The sequence below is a fragment of the Ursus maritimus genome, unplaced genomic scaffold (genome assembly GCF_017311325.1).
Source record: "Ursus maritimus isolate PB19 unplaced genomic scaffold, ASM1731132v1 scaffold_17, whole genome shotgun sequence".
Taxonomy (NCBI): domain Eukaryota; kingdom Metazoa; phylum Chordata; class Mammalia; order Carnivora; family Ursidae; genus Ursus; species Ursus maritimus.
Window position 1 is genome coordinate 47,189,678 of NW_024424119.1, and position 13,832 is coordinate 47,203,509.

The 13,832-nt window shown below is 51.8% G+C and overlaps 1 long non-coding RNA gene across 1 annotated transcript in view; it reads left to right on the top strand.

Annotated features, from left to right (window-relative positions):
* Nucleotides 1–2,783: 2,783 nt before the first annotated feature.
* Nucleotides 2,784–13,832, top strand: part of LOC103670361 — a 20,283-nt gene continuing 9,234 nt past the window's right edge. The window contains exon 1 of the long non-coding RNA XR_570555.2: nt 2,784–5,024. This is a non-coding gene — a long non-coding RNA (uncharacterized LOC103670361). The remainder of the gene's footprint in view (nt 5,025–13,832) is intronic.

The window sequence follows — 13,832 nt, forward strand, 5'->3', positions numbered from 1 at the left end:
GTAAGATGTCAACATGAGGGGAAGCTCCGTGAGGAGTGGACCATTTTTTGGCAGCTTCTCTCTAAGTCTACACTTATTTCAAAAGAAAAAGGCTCTGAAAAGATAAAGAAGAATGTTCTTTGCGGCAGCATTTGCAGCAATGAAAACTCATAAACAAGAAGAGAGGTCACCGGTAAGCAATATTTATTTATGTGCATACATTTTTTTTTTTTAATCCCAGAAAGAATCACAAGAAACTAACAGTGGAAGAAAGATTGTTGGGGAGAGAGCGTCGAATTCCATTCTGCTGCTGTCTGTAAAGTTCACACTTTCTGATCTGGTTTTTTTTTAAGTATGATTACAACATCAATTATCTGAAGCTAGGATTATGGGCCATTTTAATTTTCTTTCTATTTCTTTGTGTGTAATACACACACACACATAACTATATATATTTAAAATCTTCCCCTCTTTATCTGACTTCTCTGGTTTTAAGTGAGCATTTCATATGCTTTCATTGTCAATCTTCTCTTGGCACATCAATTATGCTTTAAACATTTGTTTTCTTTGGTGGTTACCCTAAAGTTTGCAACATATATTCACAACTGATCTAAATCAGCTTTCAAATAACACAGGCGGTGAAGTCATCCTATAATACTGTGATTCAGAGCCCCTCGGTCCCCCGACCCCGTCTGATCCATACACCCCAGGAGAAAATATCCCTCTGCTTTAATCATCCTAGGGCCAGGTGGCAGGCAACTAGAGGCCATCCCTGCAGCCCAAAGCCACCCCCCACCCCGGCCAATTATTCAACCTAGCCAATTGTAAGCTGTTCATTCTCCCCCATGGAACCCCCAATGAAGGCCATGGCCTAAGCATGCCCTCACTACTCTTCTCCCTCCTGACCACCTGGGGCGGGGGGGCTTCCCAAGGGGCGCTGCCTGCCCTGTGCTCTGTGCCTCTGGTCTCTAGGACTGGGAGTGCCATAAACTTTGTTTCCCTGATCTCTCCTTTGTCTCCTCTTGTGGCCACACCCGACTGACCCCATAAAAGATGATAAAACACCTTCTCTGATGTTCTTTCTTCATGCAGATTTAAATTGGCCACTTGCATCACTTCCCTTCTTTCTGAAAATTTCTGTGACCATTTCTTGCGAGGCTTTCTCAGACTAACAAAAACAAAGGATTTGTGGCCAGTAGACCTGTCTTGCCTTTATTTATTTCAGAGAGAGGCAGAGAGCATGCATGAGCAAACAGGGGACGAGCAGAGGGAGAGGGAGGAGAATCTCAAGCAGACCCCACGCTGACCTCAGAGCCTCATTTGGGGCTCAATCCCATGACCCTGAGATCATGACCTGAGCTGAAATCAAGAGTCGGACGCTCCCCAAATGAACCACCCAGGCACCCTGAAAGCCTTTATTTCTCTTTTGCTTCTAAAGGATAATTTCGTTATCTACAGAACTCTAGGGGGACCCTCTTTTCTTTCAACACTGTAACTATTCCATTCCATTCTCTTGTCGCTTACATGGTTTCTGACAAGCAGTCCGATGTAATTCTCATCCTGGTTCCTCTATTGGTAAGGTGCTTTTCATTTCCGGCCTCCTTCAAGATTTTTCTTTTTGTCTTTGGGTTTCTGGAGTTTGAATATAATATGCCTTGTTGTTGTTTGTTTTGTTTGTTTCTTTTTTGTTTTTGTTTTTGTTTTTTTGGCACTGATCTGCCTGATGTCCTCTGAGCTTCCTGGATCTGGGGTTTAGGGTCTGTCATTAATTTTGGAAAATTCTCAGCCATCATTACGTCCAACATTTCGTCTGCTCCTTCCTCTCTTCCTTCTCCTTCTGGTGTTCCCAGGACCCATATGTTATACCTTTTGTAACTGTCTCACGGCGTTGACCTTCTGTTCCTTCTCTTCTTCTTTTTTTTTTTTTTTTTTTTGTCCCATTCTCTGTTTTTCTTTGCATTTCAGGTTGGGATGTTTTCTTTGAACTCACTGATTCTTTCCTTGGCTGTGTCTAGTCTACTAACGAGCCATCAAAGGCATTCTTCACCTTTGTTGCAGTGTTTCTGGAGTCTAGCACTTTCTTAGGATTCTTAGGTCTCTGTCTCCGTGCTATTACCCATCTGCTCCTGCAAGTTGTGCACTAGTTCCATTAGGGAAACATCCTACTCACAGTTATTTCACATTTTATGTCTGATAATTCCAAAATCTGGATTGTATCTGAGTCTTCTTCTGATCCATGCTCTCTTTGCACATTTTTTTTTTTTTTTGGTCTTTAACACATCCTGTAATTTTGTGTTGAAAGCTGGCCGTGATGTATCTGGTACTAAAAACTGAGGTTACCAGGCGTTGATTTATTTTCATTTCTTTTTTTTTTTTTCAAGATTTTTAAAAAAAACGTATTTATTTGAGAGAGAGTGCACAAGCAGGGGGAGCAGCAGGCAGAGGGAAGCTGAGGGAGAAGCAGCCTCCCTGCTGAGCAGGGAGCCCCATGCAGGGAGCCCCATGCAGGGAGCCCCATGCGGGACTTGATCCCAGGACGCTGAGATCATGACCTGAGCCGAAAGCAGGCGCTTAACCGACTGGGCCACCCAGGGGCGCTGTCAGGCTTCCAGAGTGAGGTTCCATGTGAACCCGGCCAGGAGCAGGGCTGTCTTTCCCGTGCGTTGTAACTGTAGGAGCCAGTTTTTTTTCTAGGTCCTGGCTATTTTCTCTCTAGTTGTCTTTGGTTTTCCCTAAGAAGTCTTTCTTTCTTTTTGTAAGGATTTGACTTTTAAGTTAATCTCTATACCCAGTGTGGGGCTCAATCCCACGACGCCAAGATCAAGAGTCACACGCTCTACCTACCGACTGAGCCTGCCAGGCGCCCCCCTAAGAAGGCTTTCTTAAATGATGCATTTGTCTTCCAGGTTTCGACATTGTAATCTACTGTTATTATACCTGTTGATGCATTGGTACGGTTTTGGCGAGGGGAAGCATTCTATAACCTTGTGATTAAATCTCAATTGTGTTTTGTTTTGCTTTGTTTTGTTTGAGCCGGCCTGAGTCCCTGCTGAGCGACGGTGACTTCCAGAAGCCTGTCTTAGCTCCCCCCACCCTCTCCCCCTGTGAGACCGGAAGGCTGGAAGAGGCTAAAGCTGTCTAATTGCCCTTTGCCCAGATCAGATAAGCCTGAGCTGGTAAAGCAGTTTTCCTCGCGGGCAGGCCCTTGGTAACAGACAACCATCTCGGGATGGATTTCTCACAATGGTTACTTGTTTGCTGCGCCCGCTGGAAGCATGCGGGATTTCCCTCCAGTCTTCGACGCGAGCCCCTGGTGGGGTCCTGGAGATGAAATCCTCAAACACGTAGGGATCTGAAGACTGGGTCCTTCGGAGTTTTTAACTCTCTGCTTAGTCTACACCAAGCGCCCAGGCGTCTACCAGTTACCGTCAGAAGTGTTCCTGCCGGTTAGGGCTCCAGGGGTTTCCGCTCCCCTGGAAGGCTAATCTGCATGTGATTCTGTTTTCCTGGTCTCACCAGTTTTCGGGGTTTGCCCTGTGACCTCAGCTGTCCGACGGATCTGAGATTTGCAGTTTGTTCCGCCTTTTTCTTATTGAGGATGGAAGGGATGACTTCTGAGCTCTTTATGTGTTCGAATTGGAACTGGAAAAGTCTGTGTGTGTGTATACAATTTTTTTTAACATTTAGTAAATGTCACCCTAAACATTTTTGGTTATTGTTGTGTGCAAGTGGACAGACTCTCGCCCTGGAGGGACTTTGTATTTGGAGGGGGAGGCAGGGAGAGGCTGTCATTAATTTTGGAAAATTCTCAGCCATTATTACTTCCAAAATGTCTTCTGCTCCTTTCTCTCTCTCCTTCTGGTGTTCCCAGGACACATATGTTGCACCTTTAAATTGTCCCTGAGCCCGGGTCTGGAGGGTGCTGGGCGGAGAGAGGCGGGAGGGGACAGTCTTGAGGAGGGAGCAGGCCGGCGTTTCCGACCCCGGCCCAATGCCTTGTCCTCTGTCCTCAGTTGCCTCCCTCCTCACTCGCCACGCCTTCAGCTTGCTTCATCGTCTCTACGGCGTTCACCTGGGCTGTTGATTCGGAGGTGGTTTTCCCAGGGAGGTGCCGTCTAGGACCTGTGCTGGGGGGTCTGATAACGCCCCTCCCCTCAAGCTGTACGAGGAGGGCAGGTTCGTGGCAATTCTGGGAGAAGAAATCTACCAGGAGAGCTCTGGTCTCCGCTTCTGCTACCACCAGCTTTGAGAAACACAAGTGAAGGTCAGGACTCTTCTTTGACAGCATAGCCTGTGAGGTGAGCTTTATTATACCCATTTTGTAGACAAGAAAACTGAGGCTCAAGGGGGTGCTTGTTTGCCCCGTCTCCAGGCAGCTACAAAGGGGCAGGGCTGGGATTCAAACCCAGGTGTCCTGACTTCAGGGGTAAGCTCCCTCCACTCCACCCTTGCAAAGGCCCTGGCATACCCACGGTGAGAGAGCCATGGCTAAGGCTGCCAGCATCTGTCCCCAGATCTACGGGCAGATGCTAGGGGGGGTTTAACGGCAGGCCTGTTGGAAGTTTGGCTTGGAGCCTCCATTGTCTCAGCAAGTTGTAATCTGGCCCCGGGCAGGGGGCTAGGGGTGGAGGCCACTTTTCATGGGAACTCAGGCGAGCCGGCAGTGTGAACCATCAGGCTGGGACCCAGGCCAAGAGAGCGAGAAGAGAGCTGAGACTTGGCCAAGGCTCTGGGCCCTCGGGAGCATCCAGCTGGATGGGGCCATGCCGGCTGGGCCAGATGCGGGCCGGGGAAGGTTCCTGGCAACTCCCCGTCTGCAGGGGAGAGAGACAAAGAGCAAACTGGATGATGGTACAGAGGGTAAAGTGCTGGCAACCAGGGAAACACAGGGGCCTCTGGTCACCCAGGAGAGGAGCCTGATCCATGACGAAGGAGCTCAGAGGCTCCCGGGAGGAGGGGACCCCAGTGTGCTGAGACCCAAGAGACGGAGACAGGTTGGCCAGGACAAGAAGGGGACATGGCGTTTCTGGTGGAAGAAACAGCAGGTAAGAGGAGCTTATTGATCAGAGCATGTCTGACCCATTTGGGGAGGTTCATTTTCAAGCAGTTCAGTCTCTCCTGAGGGTCAGATGGGAGCTACAGCATACAAGAACTGAAGGGGTGTGTGTGGAAAGGGTCCAGATGTGAAATATTGCACGGGACCGGGACACACACACACACACACACACACACACACACAGAGTCATTGTTTATCTGAAATTCAAATTTAACTGGACATCCTGTATTTTTTTGTGTGCTAAATCCGGCAACTTTAGCCTTGGGGCAATTTGGACTTAATTCCTAGGTAGGGGGGAGTCATCAGAGGCTTTTCAGGAGGGGAGGACATGATGCTATTTGCATTTTAACAGGGGATGGGCAGCATGTGGAAGGAAGAGGGCTGGGCTAAAGGCGGGGAGGCCAGCCAAGAGAGAAGCTGGCAGGATGGAGAGGGGGTAGGCAGACGGGGATTTATCACAGAGGTCAAGCCAATGGGCCTTGGTGACCAACTGAGTGTGGAAATTGAGAAAATGGGGCAGTCAAGGTTGGCATCCACATGTCAGGGCAACTAGACGGATGGTGGTGACCTTTCCTGAGGGAGGAGCAAAGGGGGAGGTGCAGGTTAGGAAGGAGCCAGGGGCCAAGTCCAGCTTTGGACACAGGGAGCCCGGGTGGCCTGAGGGTCCTTCTAGAAGAGGCGTCCAGGAGACCACCAGAGTTGGAGGTCTGGAATTCAGGGGAGGGGCCGGGGCAGGAGGCCGGAGTAGACTAGCGTTTGTAGTAACACCACTGAGACCATAGGAGAGGAGGAATGTGCTCAGAGAAGCCACACAAGGTGGGAAAAGAGGGAGACTGAGGCTGGCACCCTGGGAAATGTAACAGTTGAGAGGACACGGAAGGAAGGGAAGCTGGCAAATGAGACCCAGAGGCCAAGGCCAGGGGTTGGGGAAACACAGGATGGGTCTTCAGGACCCTGTGTGGCCCTGGACGCTAGGGCAGGGGAGAGTCAGAAGGAGAGCTAGTTGGGAAGTGTGAAACCCTACCTGCGTATCCAGTCAGGTAAGCCCAAGTAGTCAGGTGGCTTTGGCTACCAGTGACCTGATGGGGAACATTTCTGCGGAGTGGTGGGGGCAGAAGCCAGGTGCCTCAGGAGAGTGGGAGGTAGAGGCAACCCTTTCTGGAACTTTGGCTGTGAGCCACTTGGACATGGTGGATTGGCCCCCGTCATGGATGCCCTGTCCCCACTCCGCCCCCACCAAACCAACAGTGAAGGAATAAAGCAGGTATAACTCACCCGTAATGATGAAGAAGCCGGGACAGGAGGCACGGGAAGAAAAATGATTTCAACAGCACCTTGAAAGATGGGAGGCGAGGGAGAAGTGGCGAGTACATTCGGGACTAGAGCTTCCAGGGCCCGCAGAGGCGATGCTGAGAATGACCGGGCCAGCCTGTCCTGAAGAATCCAAGAGGCCTGGGTCCTGGAGGGACCAGGTGAGACTGGAAGTCTGGACACAGAGCTGTTGTTCCCAGGGTTCGTAGGTGGCTATACGCACGGACAGAAGGGCATCGGTGTCTCCTTGGAGGATTGAACCACAAACACTTGCAGATCTCAAGCACGGCAGAGAACAGGACCGCATCCTGAGCTGTGGGACTCCTAGCCTCTTCCCCTGCTCTACACCCAGAAGTATGCCCACAGTGCTCTACCCCCAAACAAGAGGTTGGAGGAATTATCTCTTAAGTGACCAAGTCCCAAAGGGTGCCCCTTCATTGATGACGATGACTGGAGGCCAGGATGTCAGGGGGAAGAGGCTGCAGCGAGGTCCGTCCTAGACCCCGGCAGCCGCAGCGGCAGGAGTGGGGGGAGCCTGGAGCTCTTTAGCAGGCAAAATTTGTGAGGGGATGTGGTGGCAGGATGACTTCTAGAGAGAGAGGGAGAGTGTCTTGTGAGGACCGAGGGGCCATTTTCCAGCACAGAAAATGTTGTCATGGGCAGGATCCTTGGGGGACAGCCCAAGAAAGAATTCTTCAGTGACAAGGGGTTTGTTCCAAGTTTGGGGGCAGAGGTGAGAGCAGAGGATGGAGCTCGGCTGCCGTGAGGGACCCCAAGGAGAATGGAACTTGGTTGAGACGCGCTCCTCCTGGAGGCTGGCTGAGGAGGGTGTCCCTCATCTTGGGGAGCAGGGGGTCGGGGCCAGGAGCTGTCGGGGAGGCAAGAGGTGGTGACGTGGCCACAGAAGCTGAGGACTGTGATGCCCTCCCAGGGTCAGCACGGCGGAGGACGGTGCCAGAATCAGGCAGCCTCTTCTGTTGGAAATGACACAAACCCCAGACTGGCTTACACGCAAAATGGCACGCATCTTGTACACATCCAGCCACAGCGTAAGTGGCTTCAGGACTCGAGCAACACCCCCGCAGTGGCTGACCCCGACTCCCCTTATCAGGGTTGGCTCCGTTCTCCAGCTCCGTGACGTGACCCCCCAGCAGCTCCCATGACCTCAACACCAAGTCTGGGGGAAGGGACAGGGCTCTTCCTCCTTCTCTCAAACCAGAGTTCTGGGAAAAGAGCCCTGTTGGTCCTGATTGGCCTGACCTAGGTCACGGGCCCATCCCTGAGCTGATCGTCACAGCCAGAATCGTGGACAGCTCTGATGGGTTTAGCCCAGATCGTGTGTTCTGCCCCCAGGAAGGGATACGGAGTTTGCTACTATGAAACACGTGCACTGGGGCACGAGGTCCCCCAAAGGCGAATCAGGGAACTACTGTCCCAAGAAGAAAGAGATGTTGAGAGCAAACGTACCTGATGTCTCTGTCACTGGGTACTCCCTGAATTCTGGGGAACCCCCGATTCTAGGCACTCAGTACATGTTTGTGCAATGAATGGATGGACGAATGGACAGACAGACAGATGGCTGGATGAAGGCATCTTTCCAGCTCCCAGGGAGGATAAACGATTTCCCCTCTGTATCTCCCTCTTTACTCACCCTTACCCTAGCCAAGCACAAAATCACCTTTGTCTCGTGCAGTACCCCTAGCACCCAACGCAGTGCCTGGCATAGAGTAAGGGCTCAGAGAACAATTGAATTAACAAATAACCCATCTACAGACAGAGCCCCCAGTTTGGCCACTTACCCTCTGAGCCTCAGTTTCCCCATCTGCAGTGGGCGCTACCTTGGGCACCAGGCAGCCATGTCAATGTGTCCAATGGCTCCATGAACATGAACTCTGACTGTGGACGTCCTTGGTCCCAGCAGAAGCAGCCTCCCACACCAGTCACCAGCTCTGCAGGACAATCCCAGGCCTGGCATGGAGGTTGTTAATTGCCCTCCTAAACCACAGGACAACTTCTGCTGTACCCCACCCCCTCTCTGGCTGCCAGATCCACAATCTAATTTTGCACAGGCTGCAGGACTAATCCATTTAGCAGAAGTCATGGGGAAAGAAGTGAGGGGTTAGTGATGGCCCCCAGAGATCAAGGTTTGGAATACATTGAACTCCTGGGTGGAAAACTACTGGGAAATGAATCCCAGCCCTACAAAAAGAAGGGCGTTGTCATGGTCAGAGCTTAACAGAGATAGAAGAGGCAGAGCTTTCTCAGAGGTGGTGAGCCTTCCATCTCTGGAAGCATTCAAGCAGACACAGGGCACTTAGAGGGGACATTTACTAAGGATTAGAAAGAGTACTTCCTTCTATTCCTGGATTCTTAGGATTCCAATCCAGCCCATGGTGACAGGGCATCTTCTGGGTGCTGGCCACCGTCCAAGGGACCGACACGTGCTGGCTCCCTTCATTCTCCCAACAACCCAGGGAAGGAGTTATCTGTAGCCCCCATTTTTCAAATAAGGAAACCGAGGCCCTGCAGGACCAAGGTCCTTGCCCCCAGGTCACTCCTGGAAAGGTAGCCACAGTGATAGGCAGTGTTGATTGGAACGGGAGCCCAGTGCCAGGCGGAACACCCTACTAACAGAATCAACATGATAATTCCTCTCTCCACTTTACAGATGAGGAAGCTGAGGCTTGGGGAGAGTAAGTAATTTGCCCCAGGTCAGAAAGTCCAAAAAGCAGCAAAATCTGGATGCCAACTCCTGTCTGAGCTCTGACTGACGCCAAAGTCCAGGCTTTTAACCAGAGCAGCGGTGGTAAACTCCAGTTTTCACGTTCTTTCTGCTATTCATTCCCCTGAGGCTCGTTGCTGGGGACGCAGGGGCTGCTGGCAAAGTGCCCCTCCCGCTGGCTTCCTCTTCTGGGAGAAGAACCAGAAGGACAAGGGGAAGTGGGACAAGCTGCCGCTGTTCTTACCATCTCTCTCCGCCCCCTGATTTTCACCATGGAAGGAGGGGTCTGTCCCCAGGAGAGAGGGGCTCACAACGCCAGGGGACAAATACAGGGCGACAGCATGGTCCTGGGTTGGGCCGCAGACACTGGCCCTATAAGGAGCAGAGCTACCCATTCCTCCAGGACATCATGGACATTTCCTGAGCACCTGCTGTGCGCCAGGCCCTGAGCACATTTGATCTATTCTCTCATTCACTCCTGACATTGACCTAGAATACTTACCTGACAGTCATTAGGCTGGGAGGCCCCAAGATCACCCCAGCCTGTGGGATACTGATGGATGCTGCTGTGTCTCAGCTGTCTTCTGGCCTGACCCTTTCCTCTGCAGTCCCCAAGGCCTCCACCAACCGGCCACCCAATACCTGAGGTCTCCTGGCCCTGACCCTGGTAGGAAATTTGGGAGCATCCTAGTGCCACCTACTGGCTAGTGGCGGAAGGACAAGGAGCCGGGCCCAGGAGTCCAGCAACCCCGTAGCCCACCCGGTGGGTTGATTCGTTCCCTCTCTTGCTGCAGAAAAGATCTCGGGCAACTTCCAAGAATGCATAATGCACCACCAGAGCAGAGAATAAGGGTGTGGGAAAAGGAGAAAGAAACACAAGAATGGGAACACGGAGGAGGCGGGAATGAAGTTAAAATACAGACCATAAGGATTGACTGTTCTGGAAATAAGACCACAGGCTCAGAAAATTGGAAGGTGGCTTCTGTCATCTACAAAGGCACAGAGAAATGCAGGAAGCACCCAGCAGCCATGGCAAAGTGATAACTCATCTTTGTTCTATCCCATGAGTTTATAGGTTTCTCTACACCAGGGTACAGAGCACACACACACACACACACACACGCACGCACCCTCACCACATCTTTTCAGAAATCCTGTCGGGATGCACAAGGGAGAGAGGTCCTTATAATGTAGATTTGAAAAACGATACATTTTAAAAACAAGGAGTTACAGAAAACAAAATAACGTATTTACACGAAAAAATACAGATATACATTTGAAAAGACAGTATTCTTGAAAAAATAACAAAGGGAGTATAGTTTTGAAGGACTAAGTGTTAAGGATATTTCTGTTAGGTGAGTGCTTAACTTTTGGGCTACATGGCGTGAAGTTTTTTGCTGCGAGGGGGCGTACTTTGGCTGTGGAGGGCCACACCTTGGCTCTAAGCCACTAGCAGGTGGCATAAAGGGGGGTCAGTCATAGCCGCTGCCACAATCCCAAAGTCTATGAATGAAGACGAACCAATGGCTCAGGAAAAGCACGACTTTGGTCCTAAATGGGAATGGGTTGCTCTGGGGCTGGGTGAGAGGTCTCAGGGGAAGAAGGCAGAGTGAAGAGGAGAGCTGCTCTCCGTGACGGCCTCCCCGTGAGCCAGTTCATGGACTGTTGTGCCCGACACAATCCGGGTTTTAATCATGACTCTGCACTTGTTAGCCGAGGGTCCTGGGACCCTTTACTTCGTCCGTCTGGATTTCAGTGGCAGGCCCAGCCCCCCCACCCAGGGGTGCTGCCAGAGCTTCCTGAGATAAGGCACAAGGTGCCGTGGAAACCAGTCAGAATCACCATACAACCCAGCAGTTCCATTCACAGGGGTGGACCCCAAAGAATTGCAAGCAGGGACCGAGACCTGTACACCAATGGTCGTAGTAGCTTTATTCACAATAATCTGAAGGTGGAAAGAACGCTCGCGTCCCCCAGCAGATGAAGCAGAGACAAAATGTGGAGTACCTATGCAGTGGGATATTATTCAGCCTGCATTAAAACGGGATAAAATCCTGACCCGTGACAACACGGACGAACTTGGGAACCATTGTGCTAAGTGAAATGAACCAGACACTGAAGGACAAATACTGTAGGCGTCCACATAGGTGAGGTCCCTAGAGTAGGCAAGTTCATTGAGACGGAAAGAAGAGCTGAGGTTGCAGGGGCAGAGGGGAGAGAGCAATGGGGAGTTACCATTGAATGGGTACAGAGTTTTGGTTTGAGATGGTGAGAAGTTCTGGAGGTGGGTAGTGGTGATGGTTGCACAAGACTGAATATACTTCATGCCCCTGAATGGTACACTTAAAAATAGCTAAAATGGTAAATTAAAAAGAATTTTTAGATAAAAAATTATATGATCTTAAAAAAAAAAGAAAGAAAGAAAGAAAGAAAACGTAGCGCAGAGCCTGGCACCTAGAATATACCTTGCAGCTCTGTCTCCATTCCTCTCTGTTAGACCGGGAGCCAGCCTCCTGGGCCACTGTGGCCGGCTCCCACTAGGGGGAGCCCACGCTCCTCGCAAACACCCCCAGAGGTGAAAGAAAAGGGTCTGGACTCTGAGGTCCTGCCGGCCAGAAAGGAGGTGTTGCAAGCTGGGTGGGCTGACAAGACCCGGAGCTCGAGTGGCGGGTTCCACTAACTGAGCCAGCCAGGCGCCCCAACAGTTTGGTGTTCTGAGTTGAGCAGGGAAGACGTGCCCGTGTTCTAGACTCTTCTGCAGAAACTGGCTGTTTGTGAGTTCATCCCCTCCCTCCCTCCCTTCCTTCCTTCCTTCCTTCCTTCCTTCCTTCCTTCCTTCCTTCCGCGAGCACTTTCCGGCCCCAGTTCTGCACTTGAGGAACTCGTGGACCCAAGATCCGGAGATGTAGGCCCACGTGAGCAGTGCGGGGGGGCGGGGAACACCAGAGGGGCCCCTGGCCAGACAGTGAGGGGATCAGTGAAGGTTCCCCAAAGGAGAAAATTCCTTCACCCGCTCTCAATGGGCGGGCAAGAGAGCGCCAGAGAAAGGTGAGGCTGGGGAAGGGAGAGCATGTTGTCGGCAGAGGAAATGCCCGTGCAAAGGCCCAGAGCAGAGAGAGCCGGGCTTCCCGAGGTAACGTGTGCGGTAGGCGCCGCAGGCAGATGCCAGGCAACAAGCCAGCACGCACCGTGAGCGGCAGTTGCGGGTAAGAAGCAGCCCCCTAAAGGAGAAGACAGTTCTCTTCTCGTCTCTTCTCTCTTTTTTTAAGATTTTATTTATTTATTCGACAGAGATAGAGACAGCCAGCGAGAGAGGGAACACAAGCAGGGGGAGTGGGAGAGGAAGAAGCAGGCTCCCAGCGGAGGAGCCTGATGTGGGGCTCGATCCCAAGACCCCGGGATCACTCCCTGAGCCGAAGGCAGACACTTAACGACTGCGTCACCCAGGCGCCCCTCTCTTTTCTTTTTTTCAAGCAAGTTTTACGCCCAAGGTGGGGCTCGGGCCTACGACCCCGAGATCAAGAGGTGCACGCGCTAGTGTCTGAGCCGGCCGGGCGCCCCAAGATGACAATTCTTATTCAGGGAACCTCCGTGAGCTCCAAGTGGAGTGGGTTGTTGTGGGATGGTTTCCATGGCAACTCTGCTTTCCTCCCCCAAGACTCCGCAAGGATGCTTCCAAGGGCTCTTCCGACTCCATGGCCAAGGCTCCCTCAGCTGGGGACGGAGTCCACTCCCACCCTCCACCCCGGCTCTGGGTCCCCAGGCCCTGGAGAACCTGAGCCCCGTGAGTGTGCTTTCTCACACACGGGGTCCACACTTACCCCAGGCTTTTCTGCTCCAGCCCCTGCTTGCTCCCCCCACCAGGACTTTGCCAGGCCGTTCTGGCTACACCCCCCTTAAAAGGTAACTGAAACTGAGAGAGAGGCAGACATTTACTGAGGTTTGAATTCTTGCCACCTGGCGTGGGAGTGGGGAGGGAAGGTGCCGTCTACGAAAGATCTCGGACACCCCTTGCCTGACCTCCATCCCAAGGTCAGAGCATTCAGTCGTCATCCCATCCACTCATACCTACTGAGCATGTGCCTGGCCCCTACCAGGCCCCCAGGACGCAGACCGAGGCCCAGGAGCTCATAATCTAGTGGGAAGAAAGCCTTGGAACAAGAAGTAAATGCATTCCAATACCCTTTGGGCATCCTGGGCAGGTGGGCTCTGCCCACTTTGGACTGCATTGGAGAAGACAGAGAAGGATGGGAGCTCTGAGATCAGGGATCTGAGAACCTAGACCTGGGAGGGACCTAAAACCCTCTTGCTCTGGAATAAATGCTTGTGTCCCCCTTGCTCTCTCTTGGATCGCTCATTCTGGGAAAGCCCGCTGCCATGCTTATTCTCCCGACAGAGCAGTCTGCATGATACTCAGCTGAGCCCTCCTGCCAACAGCCTGTACCAACTTGAAGTTTTTACTCACTTCTTCTCTGCTTGTTCTAGCAATTGCTGAAAGACAGACTGTGGGGTAAGTGGGCTATCTCGGAAACAAACCCTCCAGCCCCAGACCCCAGCCTGGCTGACACCGACTGCGAACTCAGGCAAGACCGCAAGCCGGAATCCCCAGCTAAGCCGCTCCCAAATTCCTGACCCACAGGAGCAGTGGAATAAGTGGGTTTTGTTGTTTCAAGTCACAGAGTTTTGGGAGAATTTGTTATACAGCAACAGAGAGCCAATCTCCAGGGACCGATCAAATATATAAAGAGAAGCAAAGATATTACA